The sequence below is a fragment of the Parasteatoda tepidariorum genome, chromosome 6 (genome assembly GCF_982258835.1).
Source record: "Parasteatoda tepidariorum strain Cologne lab strain chromosome 6, Ptep-v5.0, whole genome shotgun sequence".
NCBI classification, from domain to species: Eukaryota; Metazoa; Arthropoda; class Arachnida; order Araneae; family Theridiidae; genus Parasteatoda; species Parasteatoda tepidariorum.
This window is the reverse complement of record NC_141760.1, coordinates 50,689,876-50,714,904: the sequence shown is the minus strand read 5'-3', so window position 1 is coordinate 50,714,904 and position 25,029 is coordinate 50,689,876. Positions and strand designations below refer to the sequence as shown.

Below are 25,029 nucleotides of genomic sequence, written 5' to 3'. Positions count from 1 at the left end.
GAAAAAACATTCAAAATTAACACGTTCGTTTTTTTTATGCGTAACACGTTACATCATATTTAGTCAATTAAAGTAATGACTTCTTAATTCATCACAGAGCTTTCAAAAATGTTATAGAGTTTATAGAGCTATGATAAAACGACTAAAAAAGGCCTTTCGGACAAGTTAACTTATAAGTTTTTTTTGGTATTTAAGCTTTAAAACGTTTTTCAATATGTATATCATCTACTTGTCCCACATTTTTATTTGTCTCGAGAAGTTTTTGAGGATTAAATTCTATTACCTCATGAAGTGTAGTCGGTGGATAATATTATAATTTACTTGGAAAAAAATCTCTATATTCAAATTCTAAACAAAAAAATAATACTTAAAGAGCTATTGGTAAATCATAATCTGCACACTGCGTATGCTAATGCTAATAATTTTATAGCAAATTGTGCTTAGGTAAAACATAAGTACCTGATCCTGGATTAATAAATGCATAATAATAAAAATAATAATAATAAATGTCTTTACCTGACAGAAACGCTATTAACTCTAAAAATATATTACTCGCCCCAATGATACGCTTTTATAATTACTACTGACTGTCTCAGTTTTCATAAGATACAGTAAATATTTTGATACACTATATATTTTGATAAAATATCTCAATGACATTATACATAGGAGGAAAACGGACCCGTAACACATTATCAGGACAAAAACATAAAGTATCATTGAATTTTTTTACTGCTAATTTTTGAAAATGTGCAAACCATGAATTTATCTGCTCTAGTTCATAGTATATCTAGTTTTTGTTTCAGTTCCTATTATTAAATTGAACTATTTACTGTTGGCGAAATCGGGTACATAGTATATCTTGTTTATGTTCTAGTTTATTATAAGTTGAGCTATTTACTGTTCGAGAAATAGTGTTCATAGTATACCTAGTTTTTTGTTCTAGTTCATAATATTAAGTTAAGTTATTTACTGTGGAGAAATACTCTTCATAATTTATCTAGTTTTTGTTCTAGTTCCTAATATTAAATTGAGTTATTTACTGTTGGCGAAATCGGGTTCATAGTATATCTTGTTTATGTTCTAGTTTATTATAAGTTGAGCTATTTACTGTTCGAGAAATAGAGTTTATAGTATACCTAGCTTTTGTTCTAGCTCATAATATTAAGTTAAGTTATTTACTGTGGAGAAATACTCTTCATAATTTATCTAGTTTTTGTTCTAGTTCTTAATATTAAATTGAGTTATTTACTGTTATCGAAATCGGGTTCATAGTATATCTTGTTTATGTTCTAGTTTATTATAAGTTGAGCTATTTACTGTTCGAGAAATAGTGTTCATAGTATACCTAGCTTTTGTTCTAGTTCATAATATTAAGTTAAGTTATTTACTGTGGAGAAATACTCTTCATAATTTATCTAGTTTTTGTTCTAGTTCCTAATATTAAATTGAGCTATTTACTGTTCGAGAAATCGGGTTCATAGTATATCTTGTTTATGTTCTAGTTTATTATAATAAGTTGAGTTATTTACTGTTAGAAAAATAGTGTTCGTAATATACGTAGTCTTTGTTCTAGTTCATAATATTAAGTCTAGTTATTTACTGTTCGAGCAATAGTATTTCAACTAACAATTACAAAGAGTGATTTCAGATACTATATGAATATAAGTAAATTTTCAATAAACATTATTAACACAAGTTTTAGAACTTTATTATGTTATGGCAATTTACAATGGAATTAAAATTTATACAATTTAACTTGGATTTCGTGCTTACTCATGAAACCTAACTTCATTAGCAAAAATGTATTCGAAAATTCTAATACGCATTTTATTTTTGTATTTATGTAATATCTCTATAGAATTCAAGCTCTGGTTGACATTACGCTTTTTATCAATCAATGAAAAGAAAATACTCACAGAATATTGAAAATCCATTTTTTTTCACTTAATCCAAATGACTGGGTCAAAACATTAAAAATATTTATTACAACAGAATTCAAAGTTTTATTGTTTATATCCATGTTCTCAATTAAGAACTAACATGATCACAGTGTAGGCACATATGTTTTGAATCTCTAATCCTAAAGATACAGAATCAACCATTTTTTTCTATAAAGTAACCCCCTTTCCAAATAGGGCTGCTTTCCCCTCCATCACGACCTTGAATCAGACCCCCACACTTCTTTTTGTTGCGTAACAATAACAAAAAAAAATTTAACTGTCCTACTGGCCTAGTGCTCGCACGACCAATCCCATGAATGACGCACGGAAAAATGCTTTGTGTTTGCCGACCCCCTTATTTCCCCTTCCCTACCTGAACTTCTCTTAAAGAAGTGAGCATATATATACTTGCCCCTGAAGGGGTGCAGAACTCAGAAAATGTCACATATTTTTTTTTTCTTTTTTGAAAGAAAAAAATATTTTGGAAAAAAACAAACAAACACAGTCTAAAATATTTTAATAAAATTTACTAGTTACTAAAATATTTAATAAAAATTTACTAAAATATTTTAATAATAATTTAATAAAATTTATTACTTACTTAACTTTAAGTAGTGATTATTGATTATAAAAATCCAGCATATCTTTTAGGAGGGGTAAGATTTGGCAAAAATGTTTTGCGGAAGAAAAAAAATTACATATTTGAATGACATTTATTTGAATTTGATAGCTGCAAGGAATATAGACGGCCCTAGTAGAGCAATGATCCTGCTGGTTTTAATTGCGTACCCAATAAGATGTACGTAATTCTTATTTTCTTAAATTATTTCAATACTTCAAAGACACAAAGAAGACAAGCGTCAAGGTTATTCTTAGATTTTATTTATTCTTAAATTTATAATTTTATTAGTAAAAAAATTAAATTTATTTTACAATGCATTTTATCAAATTTTAAGGTTACTTCAGGTTTAGTTATTCAACCGTTTATGAATGATGATCCAAATCAACTTCTAAAACAATATATAAAAGTTAATTAGATTTTATTTATTCTTAAATTTATAATTTTATTAGTGAAAAATTTAAATTTATTTTACAATGCATTTTATCAAATTTTAAGGTTACTTTTGGTTTAGTTATTCAACCGTTTATGAATGATGATCCAAATCAACTTCTAAAACAATATATAAAAGTTAATTAGATTTTATTTATTCTTAAATTTATAATTTTATTAGTGAAAAATTTAAATTTATTTTACAATGCATTTTATCAAATTTTAAGGTTACTTTAGGTTTAGTTGTTCAATCGTCTATGAATAATGATCTAAATCAACTTCTAAAACAATATATAAAAGTTAATTAGATTTTATTTAGTCTTAAATTTATAATTTTAATTGTGAAAAATTTAAATATTATTTTACAATGCATTTTATCAAATTTTAAGGTTACTTCAGGTTTAGTTATTCAACCGTTTATGAATGATGATCCAAATCAACTTCTAAAACAATATATAAAAGTTAATTAGGTTTTATTTATTCTTAAATTTATAATTTTAATTGTGAAAAATTTAAATATTATTTTACAATGCATTTTATCAAATTTTAAGGTTATTTTAGGTTTAGTTGTTCAATCGCTTATGAATAATGATCCAAATCAACTTCTGAAACAATATCTAAAAGTTACTTAGATTTGATTTATTCTTAAATTTATAAATTTATTTCTCAAAAATTTTAATTTATTTATTTGTTTCGTAATACCTTTAATCAAATTTTAAGGTGACTTCAAGTATTGTTGTCCAATCTGTTATGAATAATGATCCAAATCAACTTATAAAATAAAGATGAATTTTTTTTCTGTAATTTTACGCCAAAACATGCCATTTAGTTAGAAATCATTAATCTTTAAGTTTCATTTTATATTTTTTATAGTTTAAAATTAAAGCACCCCTAAGTTATGATTTTTTTTTCTTTAGTTTCCCAGAATGTTATTGATAAGCTACTTTGTTCGTACTTCGAATTGTAAATAATAAGATATTATTTAGAAAAATATTTCGAATAGAAACTAGTTTAACTAGTGAAAGATTCTTAACCCATTTTTGGCCAAGATTAGACTTTTTATAAAATGTGGGTTTATTATCATCGAAATATTCTTATATTACAGTCGTTAAGACACGAAAAAGTTTCGTGCATGAAAAATAACATTTAATTCAAGAAACAAAATGGCACCACCGTATATGCACCATCGGCCAAATCAATGGAAAAATTATTTAGTTGAACAGTAGTTTTTTTAATGAAAATCGTTCTATTTTTATTTTATTTACAGAACTTGCAACTTTAATCCATTATAAAAACATATGATTAATCTCAAGTAGAATAATTATGCATTTTCAAAAAGTAAAATTTGTTAATAACCGTTTCAAGACAAGAAACTAGAGTGGTTTAAAAATTTCTCAACAGAAAGTGCTTACTCCAATTGAATTACTAATATTTCATAGATGTTTTAAAAAGCCTTGACAATAGCAGAAAAATAAAATTAGCGAAAAATAAACGTCACAGTGTTAATAAGAAACTTTTTGTTGAACTGTGCGATTTGCGCATCCTTGGTCGAAAATGGGTTAAGCTGGTTTAGACACATGTATAAAAAATTACAAAATTAACAGAAGCCATTTAGTTTGTATAAGTTGTTCAGCAGGTTTAATCACATGCATGGGCGTTGTTGGTGAAGAGGACGGCCTGTATATATCCCCCTCAATAATTAGAAATTACTAAAAGTCCCCCTCAATATTTCGGACTAATAAAGAAAATTTTCATGAATCATCATAAATTTAAATTCACGAAAGTTAAAGACAAGAAAGAGATAAACATAATTAATCTTCTTCAAATATTCAGTAGATATAAAATTTTTTCCCCTCCTTATGCGAAAAATTTTGAGAACTCTATGATTGTGTATTTTATTTTCGTCCCCCTCAAAAAGTGGGCACCTGCGACGTCTATGAATCCATTTGCTATGTTTCTTTTTAAAGAAATTTAAAGGCGGAGTCCGCTTGTCGAATTTGACTTATGATTCTAATGACACTTGGACAAGCCAAGCACGCCAACCTTTACCCTTTGCTAATTAAAGCATGAGGGCGCGCCTTTCGTTTAATAGGAGAGCACCGTATGGATGAAAGATGAAAGTACGTTTTAGCTCTAAACTTCTCGGATAGATGGCAGCACTATTCATTCGTGAAGTCACTTTTATTTTTACTTATATCTGAGAGGGAAGGAAATTTCTTCCAGATACTGCTCAGCAACCGGCCACAGTATATCTAATGTACTCGATGGGTCTTAGCTGAGTCGAGGATCGAACCCCTGCCCCTCTGGACTAATGTTATATTTTCTAACCACTGGGTAAATATGGCCTTAACTTGAATTATAATGCGTTGTGGTATTAGTTATTATGCTTAGTCAGAGTGGAATTCGATTATCATACTTTTGTTTAAAATTTCCAAAAAAAGAAATACAATGTAGTAATTATTCTACCTTTTAAATGGGCGAATAAATCACTGATGGTTACAACCGTTTTATTATGTTACGGATATAATAAATTTTAACTTTCAAAGAGACTGTTTTATTAAAGCAATGAATCATTTGTATAAATGGAGTTACTTTTTATGCCGAAGGGAAATTTATTAAGGCCAAAAAAATGTTATTAAAAACCGTCTGAAATTAGTTTATTTCCTTCTATAAAAACATTCGCGCGTAACAGAAGTTACGGCTTTTTTCCGAAGAGTCATAAATCGGTACGCATATCTTTTTATTTGTCCTCGAGATTTACTACTTTTAGGAAAAATGTCTGAAATTTCAGGTCACGTTCATAGAATCAAATGGTGACAACAATATTACAAAAGTTTGAAAGTTTTGTTTGCTTGTTTGAAAGGGACTTTTAGTCCTGTCAAAGTGTTTTAGTCTCAGTTAGTAACGAAAAATAACAAAATTTGTGTTACATATTGTTTTTGCTCTCTATAATTAATATGTTTCAGCTGCTTTGCAAAGCAGAATGCAATTTTAAAAAAATTGTTAGTATGTTGTGAAGAAAATATTATATTTCTTTTTCCTGTTGAGAATGAACTCAATTGCAATTTGATTGCTTAAATAATGAATAAAATAATATTCAAAATTAAAAAATAAACAATAAAAAATGAACAAATAAATGAGAAATAAATAAATTGACGCCTAATAAAATGATATAATATATTATTGGGACTCAAAAACAAAATTGTTTTTATATACATATATTTTTTTTCAGTTAAGATCTTATTGTTTAGTTTTACCATAAAATATAATTGATTGCTTGAATATATATATATATATATATATATATATATATATATATATATATATATATATATATATATATATATATATATATATATATATATATATATATATATATATATATATATATATATATATATATATATATATATATATATATATATATATATATATATATATATATATTTGTTATGCAACGATTTGCTTAAAAAGCTAAAAAAAAAGTAACATCATTCTAAAAGTTGTTGTTGTTGTTGTTGCTTATCCTCTAATTGTCTGACGAGGTCAGACAAGATCCAGTAAGTTGTTGACCCTCAAAAAGTCGATTACAAGAAGTGGAGAAGCATATAAGTCCTCCTTGGAAAGGCCCAAGCAGTCGAGGATATGTTCTGCTGAGGCCTGCTGGGCTTCACATTTAGAGCAGACTGCATAAGTCTTTCTTCCTTTAAAGTACGAGAGACTGTTCGTGTGTCCGCTTGCCAGTCTGGAAATAGCTGTTTGAGATGCTCTATCACCTACATGAACAAGTGAAGAGCCCGGTTCCTTGGCCGCATACCAATGATGAGAGGGAGGGATCCTCCACTTTTTTGATAAATGGCTTTTGGTTTTGGATTGATACTCAGAAAAGGTAAGGGCTGAGGACGAAGATGTTAAATGACTACAGCCCTCCTTGGCCAAGCGATCCGCTTGCTCATTTCCAAAGATGTCAACGTGGGATGGTATCCACTGAAGATGAACGTCGTGGTGCTTTGAAATAAGTTGAAGTTTAAGAAGGATGGAGATGCTTGTTTTGTCTCCAACTTTAGTCCAGTTGTGTAGGTGTTGAAGGGAGCTGCGACTGTCCGACAGGATCCAAAGATCTCCAAAGTCACTCTCGTTGATTATAGCATCGATGCCCTGTTCAATTGCGATTAATTCACTTCGAAAGACTGAAGTGAAATCAGGATTACGGAGACAGATGGAGTAATTTAGCTCAGATTTTTCAATGAAGACGCCGCTACCCGCTAGGTTTCCGAGTCCACTACCATCTGTGTAAATTTTTACGGCGTCACTGGGAATCTAAAAGTTCTAAAAGTTGAATTTTTCTTTTTCTTTTTCGGTCGAAAGTATCTCAATAACTTAAAATTTAAAACTTTTACAGAGGTTTAATGCATTCAGAAGACAAATCGAAGCGTTTATTTTCAAGCGTAGTAACTCGAACAAATATTTATTGATTGACTTGAAATTTAAATTATATGCTTAAAATTATATTCGTTACAGAAATACAAGTATTATTCCCTTTATTACATAGTTTTGTTTAAAAACAGTTTTCAGGCAATTCTTTTATAGAAATTTTAGTCTGAATAAAAAAATCAAAAGAACCACGGCTGGCAAACACCGCTGTTTTGAGTGTTTAATTTTATCTTACATTTTGCCCTGTTGCTTAAAAACCGTATAAAATTTAGAAACTTGAAATTGCAAAGAGGCGTATAAAAACGCAGAAGTACGATGGAATAATTTTTCTGGAATTATTGGGTGCTAAACGTGTAATAAAAAAACTGCCAAATACCCGCTGAAATGCAACTGCAGAGTTGAAATTTGAGATGTAGAAAAGGCAATTATTGTCTATGAACTTAAGTCCAGTCTTTTTTTTTATTTTTTTTATATTTTTATTTATAAAATATCTTTTTGTTTGAATGTTATTGCAATTTTAAGTGCTTTTTTTGAGGATTTTTTATTTTTTTGGTCACGGCAGACATATGGGGGGGGTGGATTTGACTTAGGGGCATGTTGGATTCGAGTAAATTATTTTACAGCCATTAAATATTTTTTTTTTTTTTTTTTTTTGCATTAAAATGTTGCACTAGCATTACCAAACCATTTCACCCAAGGCCCAATTAAAACGCACCACTTTTACATTAGCAAGTTTCTAAAATTTGTTGTTTTTTTTTTAAGAATAGAGAGCAGTAAATTGCAAAATTAACAAAATAAATTGCAATATTTTAAAAGGTTAGATTTTTAATTTAATAGACTGAAATGACAAATAATAAAATTGTGGGCAATAAATGTTAGCAGCAAATATTTCTTAAAATATACTTTAAAAACTTTTTTTCTAAATTCATTTTGTTTACAAATATGCATTTTATTAATTTTATTTACAAAAATTACACTAAGCTAGTTTTTATCATAATAAATAAAAAAAATTTGTCTTCTCTCTCTCTGTATATATATATATATATATATATATATATATATATATATATATATATATATATATATATATATATATATATATATATATATATATATATATATATATATATATATATATATATATATATATATATATATATATATATATATATTTGCTTTTTGTCAAACTGGACAAAAAGGCATGTTAAACAGAATATCTTGCATTCCCACTCCTAAAAAATTAAACGAGAAATTCGATGTTCTTTCATCAAGCATTGAATTTTTTTTCAAAAAATTATTACATTTTAATTTTCAGATTGTATCCGTATGTTTTTTTTTTTTTTTTTTTTTTTTTTTCTTGTCTTTATGATTTTTGATGAATGAAATTTGTGATGCATTGATGAAGCAAATACTTTTTGAATCCAACAAATCCTGAACAAAAATGCCTGAAGATGATATAAATCTTATTTTTCCTGAACCTTTTCAGGAAATATCAGAATTTTCGTTGCTTAACTGTTACTTTATGTCTCCTTTGATAACTTTTTGAAATTGTCTATAAATTATTTTAAACTTTTTGTGTCATGTTTCAGCATGCAAAATCAATTAGTACAAGCACCAAAAATTCATTTTTAATAAATAATTGTGCAGAATAAACTAAGAATTTGTATAAGCTAATAGTATAAACTAATTACTTGCATAAACTAATTATTTATGCAGGATTATTTGTAATATTTTATTTTCTTACATTTGAAGACTAAGTTTATTAATCTTTAAGAATGCATTTTTTATTTTAAATGCTAGAGAGACTGTATAGGATTGCAATTATTGTATTAGATAACATTAAATTTTTTGGAATTTACTTTCGTTACTTGGCAGTACATGTTTTATGAGCTAAGCCAGCCTCACCAACCCCAGAGCAACTTCATCAGAGACCAAAGTCAGCCTTAGGATATATGTGTGTTCAATTTTTCTTCTTCTTAATATCAGTAGATTCTCAACTGAACATTTTTAAGAAATCACATGAATGGTAAGAAGTATGTACGTTGTCTTTTGGAGAAAATCAAACTATACGGATAATTTATGCATAATATTTATGATTAATATCGATAATTAATTATAATTAAAAAATTTTTTCAATATTAATTATAATTATAATTAATTATAATTATTATTTATAATTAATAATACAATTATTTATAATTAAGTATAATTAATAAATTATTTCAATATTAATTATAATTATAATTAATTATAATTATTATTTATAATTAATAAATTATTTCAATATTAATTATAATTATAATTAATTATAATTATTATTTATAATTAATAAATTATTTCAATATTAATTATAATTATAATTAATTATAATTATTATTTATAATTAATAATATAATTATTTATAATTAATTATAATTATAATTATGATTAATATTGATAGCTAATTTTATAAAAAAAAATCCCTTTATATTTTTTCCTCCTCACACTTCTAAAAAATAGGTCGTAATTGACTGGTGGGTGATGAAAAAAATTTAAAGCAAAAGTGATTATGCTTACAAATTACGAATCGTTAAAATATATATAACTCGTTAGAAATCAGTTATTTGAAGTATTGTAAACGTAAGGAACTAAAAAAGTACAAAATAAAGAAAAGGTTAAGGATTATTATTTCTTAGCGGAATATAGTGCGGTTTGAAATAGCAGTATTTGATGATAAATATAGACTGGAATATACATAAATACTTATAATTCATACTGTTGGTAGTAAGGCCTCCCTGTCATCTGCAAACAATGAATTTCAATTAAAGCCATTAATTGGGATATTATTATATCCATAATGCAGTTGGCACAAATCACAATTTGTAACGATACTCCAAATTTGACAAATGGTTTTTGGTGTTAAGAAGGTCGTAGTCATCGTTTTTCTTTTTAGTGACTTTCAATACTGAGTGAAAATAAAGAAAAAGCAAGTATCAAAATCAGGTCTTTGTAATCAAATTGATTCAAAGATGAACAGCCTTCATGCCTGTAGACATAAAAATATGAGGACGACTGATTTGAGCATTCTCGGACATAGTCAGTCTTCAGTTATCATCACCATAAAATTAAAAGTTATAAATCTATTGTTTACTTTTAAGCTATTCTTAATTTAAATGTATTTAGAGAACGGTTTTGATTTTGGTAATTATTATGAATTACGGATTAAAACCAAAAAATTGATGTGTCGCTATCATAAAGTAAAATTACGATATTACCTTACCTTACAATGGCATATTTTATGGTAAATATAATTTAATCGGAATCTAAACTTTTTCACCGTTTTATAATTAATGAGCAGTAAACAAGTTACATTTATTTTGATTATGAGATTTTTGTAAAACTGTGCCCAGTCAACGTATGTTATTTAAAAAAAAAAGAGACATTATTCAGAATTAACATTTAGCTCTATTACTAGATAACATTGAAAAATATTCTGCCAGTTTTTTTTAAATCCAAAAATGAATGAAAACTGTGCAAAATGATTAGAAATAAATTTCATCCTAATAGAATCAAAAACATAATCTCTGAAATGAAATTTAAATGTTTTGGGATAGTTGAATTGAAAAACTTTAATTTGAAATCAGCTTAAGATTCAAAACATAAATGATTGTATAGAAATTACAGGTGTTAGGGGAGCAAATCTAGTATGGTGAGTAGTTAGAATATATTATATATATATATATATATATATATATATATATATATATATATATATATATATATATATATATATATATATATATATATATATATATATATATATATATATATATATATATATATATATATATATATATATATATATATATATATATATATATATATATATATATATATATATATATATATATATATTACATTAGATTAAAGATATATGTTAACGCCAACTGTCAGGTATTTCATTTTACAGTCGCCGTTGACAGTCGACCCAATTTTTCGGGTCTACGATTACTAATGTTCAACTACGTAGCCTTGTAATTTTGAACCCAAACCAAAAGACGAGGGAACTCCTGGATCAAGTATTGGGAGAAACTTTCCGTAATGGGGGACTTTTTGATGGAACTAACCCGCATTTACGTTACATGGAGACGAAGACTACAAGAACCTCCCACTGTTAGCCTGACGGCAAGGGGACTGTAACTCATGATCCGTCTACCAATGAGGATATTTTACATCAGCTCAGTGGCCCGTGCAAGCCAGATGCGGAATTCGTATCAACCAGCCATCGCTGGGATTTGAACCCGGTTTACTTCATTGGAAGACGAGAAAGCGAACGCTCTCTCTCCGAAGCTTTTAATAATATTTATCAATGTAAATAATAATAATTTCTGAAACTAAACAGATGGCGCTCTGCCCAGTAATGTGAAATCATAACATTAATTGTAATCAGCTTCCTCCGTGCCACTGTATCATTCCATCATCCGTGTTTGTTATTAAAAATATTTTATGTTAAAGGCGTTTTGTAATAATTAAACCCCGAGATCATCTTACCATATTTAACATTGGCGCCCCATCACCGTATTTAAGAGGTTTGTAATAAAAAAATAAAAAAATTGCTCACATATCTTAATCCAGGTATGCCAACCCAGAGGTTCTGCCTGCACACAATATTTATACTGATAGTGAAATAAAAATTATGTTTTTAAAACTTTGCCTACGGTTAAAGATATCATAACATGCTAATCAAATATTTTATATAAATATTTGAATTGTATAATTAACGTGTTTGCTTGAATAAAATGCCAATGTTTATTAATAAATATTTGGGAGAAATCTCCGGCTAAGATGAGGAGAAATCGACAAATTTACTTAATCTTTTAATCTGATTTTTTCAAAATATAATGTTTAGAGAATTAAAATAAAATAATAATAATTTTTTTTTACCAATATCGATTTTGTAAATGGCGGCTTTTCGGAATCGTTTTCTAATTTTAAATAATCTTTGTCAAAACCTTTCTGAAGAGCTATAAATCGCAACATTAGCTTATAATACAAAAATAAAATGATGTAGATTAAAATAATTAATAAAATAAAAATTATGTCGATAAGAAAACTAATAAAAAAATTATTAGAGTTAGAAGAAAAAAATCATTTTTAATAGCCCCAAAATCTAACAAATAAAAAAAATCAATCTGATCTCTAGTATCACTTTCATTTTTCTGATATATGATTTTTAAAATAAAATAAAATAAAATAAAATAAAACTTTATAGACAATTTCACTCCTTGTAAGGAAAAAAAGAGGAAGGTGAACATTAGTTTTAATGACACAACGTATAAAAAGTTAAAAATTAGTCTTATCTTTCCAACATAACGCATTAACACTAACTTTCACACAACTACTTTTATTTCTTTTATTGGCAGCGATTTATTGTTCTAAAATATATTACGATTATTCTTACTCTAATTTCCTCACCTGTTATTTTAATTCGAATTTTTACACTTTTAAGAGCTTCTATTTTGCATGTTCTAGCACCTGCTTGAAAAATAAGAAAATAAATGGAAAGAAAGAAAAAATAGAAGCACCTGATTTGCAAAACAGATTGTGCAAGTGTGCATAGATAATTCAAATGCGCATTTTGTGTGAGCACTTAGGCAAAGCAGGGAAAAAGTGGAAGGGTAAGTGGGTACAACGACCCAAAACGATGATTTTGGCGAAGTAATAATATATAGTAAGTCGGATTATTTCATACCCTTTCCTATCCACGCCAAAAAGGTAGACCAGTCTTTAGTTGGTCTTCTTCAGACGTTGACCCCTGGATGGCTAGACGAGACGGTGAAGGAACTTTTTCTTCTGGAAAGCCCTTAGGCTTAGGCCAATATCGTCTGCAATGGTTAGAGCATCTTTATAAACGCATTTTGCATGTTTATGGAAAATTTGGCACACGAGAATTTTTTTTTTCTATATCTTTACTGGTTTTAGATAAGTGAAATGAAGTGATTAAAAGTGAGGAGAATTATAGAATGTCGTGGAAATAGTATTAAATAAAAAGGAAAAACATATTTTTATTTTATCCCAGTCGAGCGAAATGATCTGTTTACAACTAATTTCTTCTTTTAATTTTTTAAATTTTGAAATCATCTGGAAGGTAGTGAGAAACTGGGTTTAACTGTTTGAGTTAAAACTCTTCTTCTTTTCTTTGAGTTAAAACTCTTCTTCTTTTTGATTCTTTTTTGTTCAACACTGACAAGAAAACCTCCGACTGTTAGTTTGACATTCAATTACGAGTCACTCAAGATAATTAATGTCAAATTCAATGCGAACTCGAAGTTATATGCGAGTAATCCCAAAGTCATATACCTATCAATTAAATAAATAAATAAACAAGTAAATAAAAAGCGACATACGAATTACACAGAGACCTGCTTATTTCGTTTTATGCATTGAAAATTGTATAATTTTTTACAAAGAGTTAATTTGCTTGTTTATTTATTTATTTAATTGAAAAAAAAATGGCTATTTGTTTCACGAAGTTTTTTCGAATCCGATTTGTGGTTTTTAGAATAACGTATGCTTTAAAATTTATCTTCTCCCTTCAAAGTGAAGCTATTTACATTAAATTCCAGCATTTAAATGATATTGCTTGCTCCTTAGGAAACCATGAAATATTAATAAAAAAATATTCCTCATTTATTAAAAAAGTTAATAAAAATATTAATAGTTATTTAAAACTAAAACATTATCTATATTAAAACTTCAGAGCATTAATGCCGTTTTTATAGGTATCAAATAATACCTTATTAAAGGAACAGAAATATGTAAATAGGAAATAGTTGTTGACAAGTTTTAAGCGCTCAATAACAGGCGTCCGTTTTCAAGACTTGCCAGACGTGAATGAGAAAAAGCAAGAGTGATTTGAAATATGAAACAAAAAATTGCCAACAGAAAATGGAAAAATAAAAGTGAGAAACAAAACTGGAAAAACAGCAGTAGCTGAGAGAGAAAAAAGATGATAAACAGAACAAGAAAAACCACAGTGGCCGAAAAGAGCAAATCAGAGTAAATTGCATTTTAACGCGCAATGGTGAGAGCTTGAAGCATGTTTACCGTTATTTCCTATTTACATATTTTTGAAGCGAATGAAGTTTTTTAATTAGGTAATATCTTACTTCAGTTTCTCGAAATAATTTATTTAATTAGGTACCAAATATACTTATATTAGTATATCTGGTATTAATTAAAATGGCATTAATTGCCATAATACCAAAAGTACCTATTACCAAAATAAATTAAGCTCCATTGGCTTCATGAGGATTTCTTATTCCCTCTTGAACAAGTTAGTACCATTTCTCCACTAAATTTGTTTTTCAGTGTATTGCTTATTTTTTTATTTTAATGGGGTACTCTCAACTCAAGAAGAATAAGACTGCTGATACGCAACCACCTGACATCTCGGATGCTTTGCGCATGCTTACGGAAGAAAATGTGAACGGAATTCTCCCTAGATTCTTCTGTGATATTATAAATTCCCTTGTAGAAGAGTTTAGACCTGGATTCGTTAGTTTACAATCGGAGCACATCATCATCTCGCATTCGTGGATGCTTTGTTTGTTAGATTTTCAACATTGTTTTAATAAATTATGAATATTTTCGAATTAATGAGAAAACATAATTAAATTTTTTGAGTAGTGAATGTCAAAAATTTCCTTCTGGATATTCTAAATTGTTAAAAAAAAATCTTCAGAAAGGATTTTTTGAGATTGAATTGATAAAATATTATTTAATGATTTTCGTATTTTAAAAAAAATAAACATTGAGATAAGTAACTATCTCAGTTACTGAATGGGGCTTCCTACGAGAGTGATTGTGCATATCGTATTCAACAACTGGAGACTTTTTCGGAATTATAAGGAAAATTATACGAAATTGCAAATTGACGGAATAATAAAGTAATATTATTTTTATTAAGAATCATGAATGTATTGATGCATCAGTTATAGGAGGTCTTAATATTGTGTTATTACTAACAAAAAAAGTATTGGATTACTTTATATGCTGACAGTAAACATTACTAATTATTGTAACTGATTGTTTCAAATATTGAAAAAAAAAATAATAGGTGTTTCATTTGTTTATAACATTTATTTTCTCCTAGTAGTAATTTTTCAGTAATATCCAACAGAATTTCAAAGCATATGATATAGGTTAATATTTTAATAATCTTTTTGATGGGGTTTTGCTTGATAGTATTCTAAAGTATTAAAAAATCATTACTTTATAAAATGTTCAATTTCATCAAAATAATTACATTATTACCAAAATTAATTGAACATGATTGGCTTCAATAATAGTATAACGAGATTTCGCTTTCCTGCTGAACTAATTAGAACTATTTTTTCATTAATTATGCTTTTTTTTTACGTAGTTTATTTTATTTTTATTTCAGTTAGTGCCTATTGCCAAAATTAATTGAGCATCATAGCCATCAATAATAGAATGGCGTTATACTGCGCATTTCCTGAATGAAGTAGTATTATTTCTCCATTAATTTTCCTTTGCAGTACGTAGCTTATATTTTTTGATTCCGATTAATACTGTTTCCTACAATTAATAAAACATCATATGCGTCAATAATATTTTGGCGATTTTTTTACCTTTCTTTTAAATGATTAAGTGCAATTTTTCAATTAATTTTGTTTTTCAGTACTACATAGCATATTTTTTTTAAAATTTCAATTACCGTTGAATTTAAATTATTTAGTTTTATAGAAACACGTTTTAAAAGAATAATTATATGTAAAAAAAATAAACACGTTGTTTTATATTATTTAAGAAATACAAATTTGGTGACGCAGATCACCTATGCTACCACGCTCACGTTGATAATTTATCTGATAAAACGAATAAAAAATAAAGAAATATCTACGAACATGAAATAAACTACTTTTTGATTGTGGGCTATAAGCAAGTAAACATCACTGATACTATCTGCAGTTTCATTTATAACAATAACACTAATTGTAAACCAATGAGAAAATTCCATATATTAAATATTTCTCCTGAACCATCTAATTGAAATTTCGAACGTTTTTTCGCAACGGGGCTAAAATTACCCCGTTTGCCCACTATGGATTTCAGAACTATAGAACAAACAGTTCAGGAGTTATAAGAAAAAGAGAGAGAAACATATTAAAAAAAATTTACTAGATTGCTTAATTTTGTTACTAACTGTAACTTTTCCAATCATTTTTTTTTACTTTATATGCACTAGCATACATACTTTCAAGTCGAGTTGCGGGCCAAAAAAAAAAAATAAATAAATAAATAAGTAAGTAAATAAATAAATAGTAATAATAATAAAAAAAAAATTTGATCAAAAAATTTTTTAAAAAAAATTTAGGAAATTTTTTGGAGTAGTATGTATATACACGATTAATTTTAAAAAGGGAAAGAAATAAATTAAAAAAGAAATTATAATTTTTTCTACCAAAGTATAAAAAAGGCATATTTTATCATAAAAGAGTAATTTAATATACTATTTTAAATTTCAAAATTACCTTCCTTAGAAAAGAAAATTTGAACAGTTTCCAGTATAATTTTATTATTGGAGCACTATATATTAAAAGATAAATACATAAATAAATAAATAAATAAATAAATAAATAAATAAATAAATAAATAACCGTCATCAATTAGGTAATATTTCCTCACACCAATATTTAAATGAAATTTGTAATCGAGACTTCTAAAATTGTATAATTTTAATTCAGGGTTTCAATTATCTCAATGCAAAAACTCAGTGATTAAGCCACCTAACATTGTCGTACAAAAGTAATTTAGTAATTGATCTCTCTATTAACCATAAAAAGATTTATGGTATGATTACTGTATGATTGGAATCGATCATTTTTAAAATAGTATGAAAGAGATGAATTAATAATTAATAATTGTGAAATTATTCAGAGCTCTACCCTACAAGATTTGACCGTGCATATGATAAAAATAATAAATATGAGTATGAACACTGAATTCATAGAGTTTCTCCCCCACCCGAAAAAAAATGGTTGAATTTTCCGAATACCATATTATTAATTAAAAGAAGAAAAAGCTGATCGAAAATTCGATTCTGCAAATCGTTTATTTTGGAATAATCATTCGTATTTACCGAAAATTGAATGTTCTGAACTCACAAAAATCAAGAAGAAATTAAGGAGAAAAGACTAATGCATAAAATCAGAACAAATGAGGACAAAATATTTTTTATCGGGATTAAGAAGAAGGAATGAGGTTAACTAGAAAATCTATAATTTAATTATGCATAAATAATTATAAGTAGTTTCGGATTAAGTTGTGTGTTTAAATTTTAATTTATTAAAATTGATATTAAAATTTGTGCATAATTATTTATTAAAATTATTATTAATTCCTTAACTTAAGTGCAACTTAAAAATGTTTTCGGAAACTGCGAAAGTTACGTAGCATATGGAGGGTAAGCGTTCAATATAATAAAAAGTAAATAAATAAAAACAACATTACTTTTTTCATAGATAAAAAGTTAAATAATAAAATAAATATTAAACAATAGTTAGTAATAGTTACTAGTAAAAAATAGTTGATGATTTTACTAATGATATAATATTTAAATTCATTCATACGATGTAAGAAAAAAAAAATTCACTTTATACATTCAAAAATATTCATTTGTTATAAACAGCTTAAAAGTAATATGTAAGCTGAAATAGTTTTGATAAATATTATTATCTTTTTCAAAATTTTCAAAGCGCAATTGATATTTTAAATAAACTTACTGCCTATGATATTATTTATAACTTGAACAGGTTCACAAAGCTGTACACAAACCAATCTATCTCACATCCATAGACCATCTAAACATAGATATCCAATCCTCATCTAGCCACGTGTTCCCAGGAAAAGTCAACTTTCTCAGATCCCAGATTTGACCAGGGGCATTGTTATTTTATTGGAGAACGACCAATGGGCAGTTATAGGGGAGGAGAGAATGACCACTGGGGTGGAGTTTACAAGACACCCCTACAGAATGTCCAGCCCTGCGGGGGGTTAGGAGTTTCTGAGTGGATAGGAGAGAATTGTATGCAGGGAAAGGTCAGGGTAGTATTGGCCTGCATAGATTGAGTGAGGGGGTTGGATTGGATAAAGACCAAATCTTCCTTCTTATTTTGGAATTGGGAATGATGCCCACTCACGAATACGAGAAAGATAGGAGAATTGCATAAATAGAAAGAGAGGGGAATTTTCATAATTTGGAAGTTGAATGTACATCTGTCATACATTTTCTTGTGTTTCAATTGTTTTTCATATGTTTTAACTTATGTTTAATTGTTTTTCATATGTTTTAACTTATGTTTATTTGTTTTTCATATGTTTTAACTTATGTTTTAATTGTTTTTCATATGCTTTAACTTATGTTTTAATTGTTTTTCATATGTTTTAACTTATGTTTTTAATGTTTTTCTTACTGTACAACATTCTGTGAATTTTCCTTTTAATGGTAAAAATGAGAATATACTTTTCGAATACTTGGTATGCAATTTAATCTATATTATTTCCATATCAAAACTTATGAGGGCGAACTTGGGAAATCATAATTAAGAATAATAAGAATCTTTATTTATTGTTTAATCCATATTATAAAAAATTGCTAAAAACATTGCATAAAAAGGGTAAATAGTGCATACCTAGAAAATGATAATCATTTGATTTAAAAGATACGATACTTATGGAATAACTTAATTGAAGGGAGGGGGCATTCTTTTTGAGTATATTTCAAGCATATGTTTTTATGAATTGAATTTTGTCAAGCAAGGAAAAAGGCTATGCAGAATAAAAAATAATTCTCTTGATAAGCGAAAAAAATACAATGTGTGATAAAACGGTTATTCTTTGCTACGAGAAGAGTTTGAAAAATAATTTTTGTTTTAAAATGAGGCATGATGTATATATACATATTTATTTAATTTATTCTTCATGCTATTGCTTTTAATCTTTCTTAAATTATATTTATTAGTTTTAAAGGACTGAATTTTACCTTGTTTTAAATACTATATATTAAACTATAACATTTCTTATATTTTGATAATTTCTTCTCCTTTGAAATCATATTTTTTCTTAGAATTTGCATTGTAATTAACATTTTGCGAATAATTCTCCGTTTCGTGATAGTTTTTAAGAAATGAAATTTAATATTCTAGGATTTACATACTTCTTTATAGACAATTAATTCATTTAAATTTAAAGTAAAAACAACAGTTTTTTTTCTCATCCTTTTATGCCAGTAAAGGATGGGAAAAAATGACTCAATGTGATTAAAAATAACTAAATTTTGCTTTTACACAAATAATATTTTTAAAAATAAAGCAGTTATGATACTTTTCGTTAATATTCGCTCCCATTAAATAATATTTTTTCTTAGAACTTTCATTGTAATTAATATTTCGGCACTTATTTCTAGCTATTAGAAGATAAAAACTGATATTTTTATCTCTTGGAATGTGCATGCTTAAAAAAAAATATTTATAATAGATTTGAATAGCAAATAAATTCATCATGCCTTCATGCCGGTGAAGGACGGAGAAAAAGATAAAAAATAATACTGCGTATCTTTTTGTCTGTCATATTCTAAATTGCAATCAAATTGACCCAAGGCCCAATAAGAATTTCATCAATTTTAATTGCATGATTTTTCAGAAGTATTATAAATATTAATTGTGCTTTTGGAAGAATTTTTTTTAAAATTTTAAATATTATATTTTAATTAATTTTTTTTTCTGCTGTTATTTAAACTAAAAAAAAATGTAGTTTGTTGTTTGAAAATAATGTTGGGAAATGAGGTCATACTTCAAACCAAAAGCTGCAACTTTGTAATTAAAAGTGGGATTATTTCCAGTTTATTTTTATATTAGCTCTTCATAGTTAAGAACACAAAATTATCTATTATATCCTAAATTTCAATCAAATTTATCCAAGACCCAATAAGAATTTCAGCACTTTTAATTGCATGATTTTTCATAAGTAGTACTAATAATAATTTTCTTTTTGAAGAATTATTCTGTTTAAAATTTCTCCTGTTATTTAAATTGAAAAAATTGTATTTTTTTTGCTTGATAATAATGTTGGGTAATGAGGTCATACTTCAAACCAAAAGCTGTAACTTTGTAATTAAAAGTGGGATTATTTCCAGTTTATTTTTGTATTAGCTCTTCATAGTTAAGAACACAAAATTATCTATTATATCCCAAATTTCAATCAAATTTATCCAAGACCCAATAAGAATTTCAGCACTTTTAATTGCATGATTTTTCATAAGTAGTATTAATATTAATTTTCTTTTTGAAGAATTATTTTGTTTAAAATTTCTCCTGTTATTTAAATTGAAAAAATTGTATTTTTTTTTGCTTGAAAATAATGTTGGGTAATGAGGTCATACTTCAAACCAAAAGCTGCAACTTTGTAATTAAAAGTGGGATTATTTCCAGTTTATTTTTATATTAGCTCTTCATAGTTAAGAACACAAAATTATCTATTATATCCTAAATTTCAATCAAATTTATCCAAGACCCAATAAGAATTTCAGCACTTTTAATTGCATGATTTTTCATAAGTAGTACTAATAATAATTTTCTTTTTGAAGAATTATTCTGTTTAAAATTTCTCCTGTTATTTAAATTGAAAAAATTGTATTTTTTTTGCTTGATAATAATGTTGGGTAATGAGGTCATACTTCAAACCAAAAGCTGTAACTTTGTAATTAAAAGTGGGATTATTTCCAGTTTATTTTTGTATTTGCTCTTCATAGTTAAGAACACAAAATTATCTATTATATCCCAAATTTCAATCAAATTTATCCAAGACCCAATAAGAATTTCAGCACTTTTAATTGCATGATTTTTCATAAGTAGTATTAATATTAATTTTCTTTTTGGAGAATTATTTTGTTTAAAATTTCTCCTGTTATTTAAATTGAAAAAATTGTATTTTTTTTTGCTTGAAAATAATGTTGGGTAATGAGGTCATACTTCAAACCAAAAGCTGCAACTTTGTAATTAAAAGTGGGATTATTTCCAGTTTATTTTTATATTAGCTCTTCATAGTTAAGAACACAAAATTATCTATTATATCCTAAATTTCAATCAAATTTATCCAAGACCCAATAAGAATTTCAGCACTTTTAATTGCATGATTTTTCATAAGTAGTATTAATATTAATTTTCTTTTTGAAGAATTATTTTGTTTAAAATTTCTCCTGTTATTTAAATTGAAAAAATTGTATTTTTTTTGCTTGAAAATAATGTTGGGTAATGAGGTCATACTTCAAACCAAAAGCTGCAACTTTGTAATTAAAAGTGGGATTATTTCCAGTTTATTTTTATATTAGCTCTTCATAGTTAAGAACACGAAATTATCTATTATATCCTAAATTTCAATCAAATTTATCCAAGACCCAATAAGAATTTCAGCACTTTTAATTGCATGATTTTTCATAAGTAGTATTAATATTAATTTTCTTTTTGAAGAATTATTTTGTTTAAAATTTCTCCTGTTATTTAAATTGAAAAAATTGTACTTTTTTGCTTGAAAATAATGTTGGGTAATGAGGTCATACTTCAAACCAAAAGCTGCAACTTTGTAATTAAAAGTGGGATTATTTCCAGTTTATTTTTATATTAGCTCTTCATAGTTAAGAACACAAAATTATCTATTATATCCTAAATTTCAATCAAATTTATCCAAGACCCAATAAGAATTTCAGCACTTTTAATTGCATGATTTTTCATAAGTAGTATTAATATTAATTTTCTTTTTGAAGAATTATTTTGTTTAAAAATTCTCCTGTTATTTAAATTGAAAAAATTGTACTTTTTTGCTTGAAAATAATGTTGGGTAATGAGGTCATACTTCAAACCAAAAGCTGCAACTTTGTAATTAAAAGTGGGATTATTTCCAGTTTATTTTTATATTAGCTCTTCATAGTTAAGAACACAAAATTATCTATTATATCCTAAATTTCAATCAAATTTATCCAAGACCCAATAAGAATTTCAGCACTTTTAATTGCATGATTTTTCATAAGTAGTATTAATATTAATTTTCTTTTTGAAGAATTATTTTGTTTAAAATTTCTCCTGTTATTTAAATTGAAAAAATTGTATTTTTTTTGCTTGAAAATAATGTTGGGTAATGAGGTCATACTTCAAACCAAAAGCTGCAACTTTGTAATTAAAAGTGGGATTATTTCCAGTTTATTTTTATATTAGCTCTTCATAGTTAAGAACACGAAATTATCTATTATATCCTAAATTTCAATCAAATTTATCCAAGACCCAATAAGAATTTCAGCACTTTTAATTGCATGATTTTTCTAAAGTAGTATTAATATTAATTTTCTTTTTGAAGAATTATTTTGTTTAAAAATTCTCCTGTTATTTAAATTGAAAAAATTGTACTTTTTTGCTTGAAAATAATGTTGGGTAATGAGGTCATACTTCAAACCAAAAGCTGCAACTTTGTAATTAAAAGTGGGATTATTTCCAGTTTATTTTTATATTAGCTCTTCATAGTTAAGAGCACGAAATTATCTATTATATCCTAAATTTCAATCAAATTTATCCAAGACCCAATAAGATCTTCAGCACTTTTAATTGCATGATTTTTCTAAAGTAGTATTAATATTAATTTTCTTTTTGTTTCAAATTTCTGCTGTTATTTAAACTAAAAAAATGTATTTTGTTGCTTGAAAATAATGTTGGGTAACGAGGTCATGTATGAACCAAAAACTGTAATTTTGCAATTAAATGTGAGATTGCTGTCGATTTATTTTTATATTAGTTCTTAATAGTTAGAAACACAACATTGTTTTAATGACACATTAGCAAGAGGAAATATTGGCTAACGGAACGGTCTCATGTTCGATGACAGGTTAAATTTTTCTCTACTTTCTCAATAAAGAGACTTATATCCAATTCGAATGTGCAATATCTTCCACAAATCTTTTAATAATATTTTCTGACTCAAAAACAAGCTAATTTTATAATAATATTTTTGAAGTGTGTTAAATGCTTAACAAACATGAACTGCTTTAACAAAATTTAATTTATTTTTTAAATATAGTTTTTGATTAAGCAGTATTTTAACTAAAAATACATTTTGTTTAAAAGTAAAATGAAATAATTGTAAATGGTACGGTTTATGCAGATTGGAATGTAATGTTGAATGTTAAAAATAAAAAAAAATTACACTCATATTTTTTGTTAGAAATAGTTGCTGCACAATATTGTATTTTCAAAACGAAGCTTTAATTATAGTTCGGGGTTAAAGTCTCAAACAAAAAACGCTTGATTGATTTTATTTTTCATCGTTTTTTCTTTGCTCCTAACTTGAAATTTCAAATGAAACGAAGCAAGTTGCAACTCAAAAATATTCTAAATATCTGACTTCAAAGTTTTTTAGTATTTAAATTCAAATAACTTTCAATAATTTGGCTTTTATGAAAATATTTTAAGAAAGCTGCGATATTGTTAATTAAGACTGCTTTAAATTATTAAATTAGATGGGATAGTGCTAAGAACAACATTCAAATTACCCTATTGTTAAAAAGCCTAAAAAAAAGGCGAGCTTTTCCTCTTATATCCTGTAAAATAATTATTATAGTTGATGTAAGAGACAATTTACTTACCAAACAGAAATTTATTTAACTATGTTTGAAAGATAATAATAAACTTTAAGAGGAGCTCTTGAAAGAAAAAAATAGTTGGTTCATAAAAATTGCCCATTTTTGTCTTAAATTATTAAAAAAAAAAAAAAAAAAAAAACGAATCATAACATTTTTTAATATAAGTAATGCAATTTTAAAATAAAATCATTTCCGAAAGGGAAAAGAAATCGTTTGTTCGTAAAAAATAATCTTATTTATGTCCTGAAATGGTGTTTTATACGAGAAATCTAACTCATATTAATTTTAATGCAAGAAATACAATTTTAAAACAAGCGCTAATATCGACTGAAACAAAAAATCGTTTGGTCTTAAAAAAAAATTCTTATTTGCGTCTCAGATGTTTTAGAAAACAAATCCAAGTCATGAAATCTCAAATAATACAATTTTGAAACAAGAGCAAATTCTGAAAGAAAAAAAAAATTAATTTAAAGCTATAATTTTTTTTTATTTATGTCTTTAAATGTTTTGTAAAACGAATTCAAGTCATAGAGCTTTTTGAAAAACAGAACGTCTTTTTTTTCAAGTCATAACGCTTGAATTTCTTACAGTCGTTAGATATCAAAATTATGTAGAACTCAAAAACTTAATTAAACTTTTTTTTTAAAAGTATAGAAACGAGTTTTTTTTTCCATGGATTTTAAAGCAAGCTATGTTTAAAATTAATGAAATGTTTAAGAATTGATATTTAGCAGATGGTCTTCTCTACAGCTAGTCCAATATAAATATTTTTCTTTTTTACTTAGCAGAATAGCCATGAGAAATAAGTATGTAAAAAAGAATTCAAAAATGTATCCAAAGGAAAGCTAATTTTTTTATACACATTTTACGTATTTACAGCTTTTAACTAGTACAGTCCTCGGATTTTACGATGT

At 26.4% G+C, this 25,029-nt stretch overlaps 1 long non-coding RNA gene across 2 annotated transcripts in view; it reads right to left on the bottom strand.

Annotated features, from left to right (window-relative positions):
• LOC107436716 (uncharacterized) overlaps positions 1-25,029 on the bottom strand; it is a 441,993-nt gene that overhangs the window by 284,778 nt on the left and 132,186 nt on the right. Inside the window, exon 1 of one of the 2 annotated variants that reach the window (XR_015434630.1) lies at positions 18,216-18,765. The exons of the other annotated variant lie outside the window; for it this stretch is intronic. This is a non-coding gene — a long non-coding RNA (uncharacterized LOC107436716). Of the gene's footprint in view, positions 1-18,215; positions 18,766-25,029 lie in introns of those variants that run through there. 2 annotated transcript variants of the gene reach the window in all.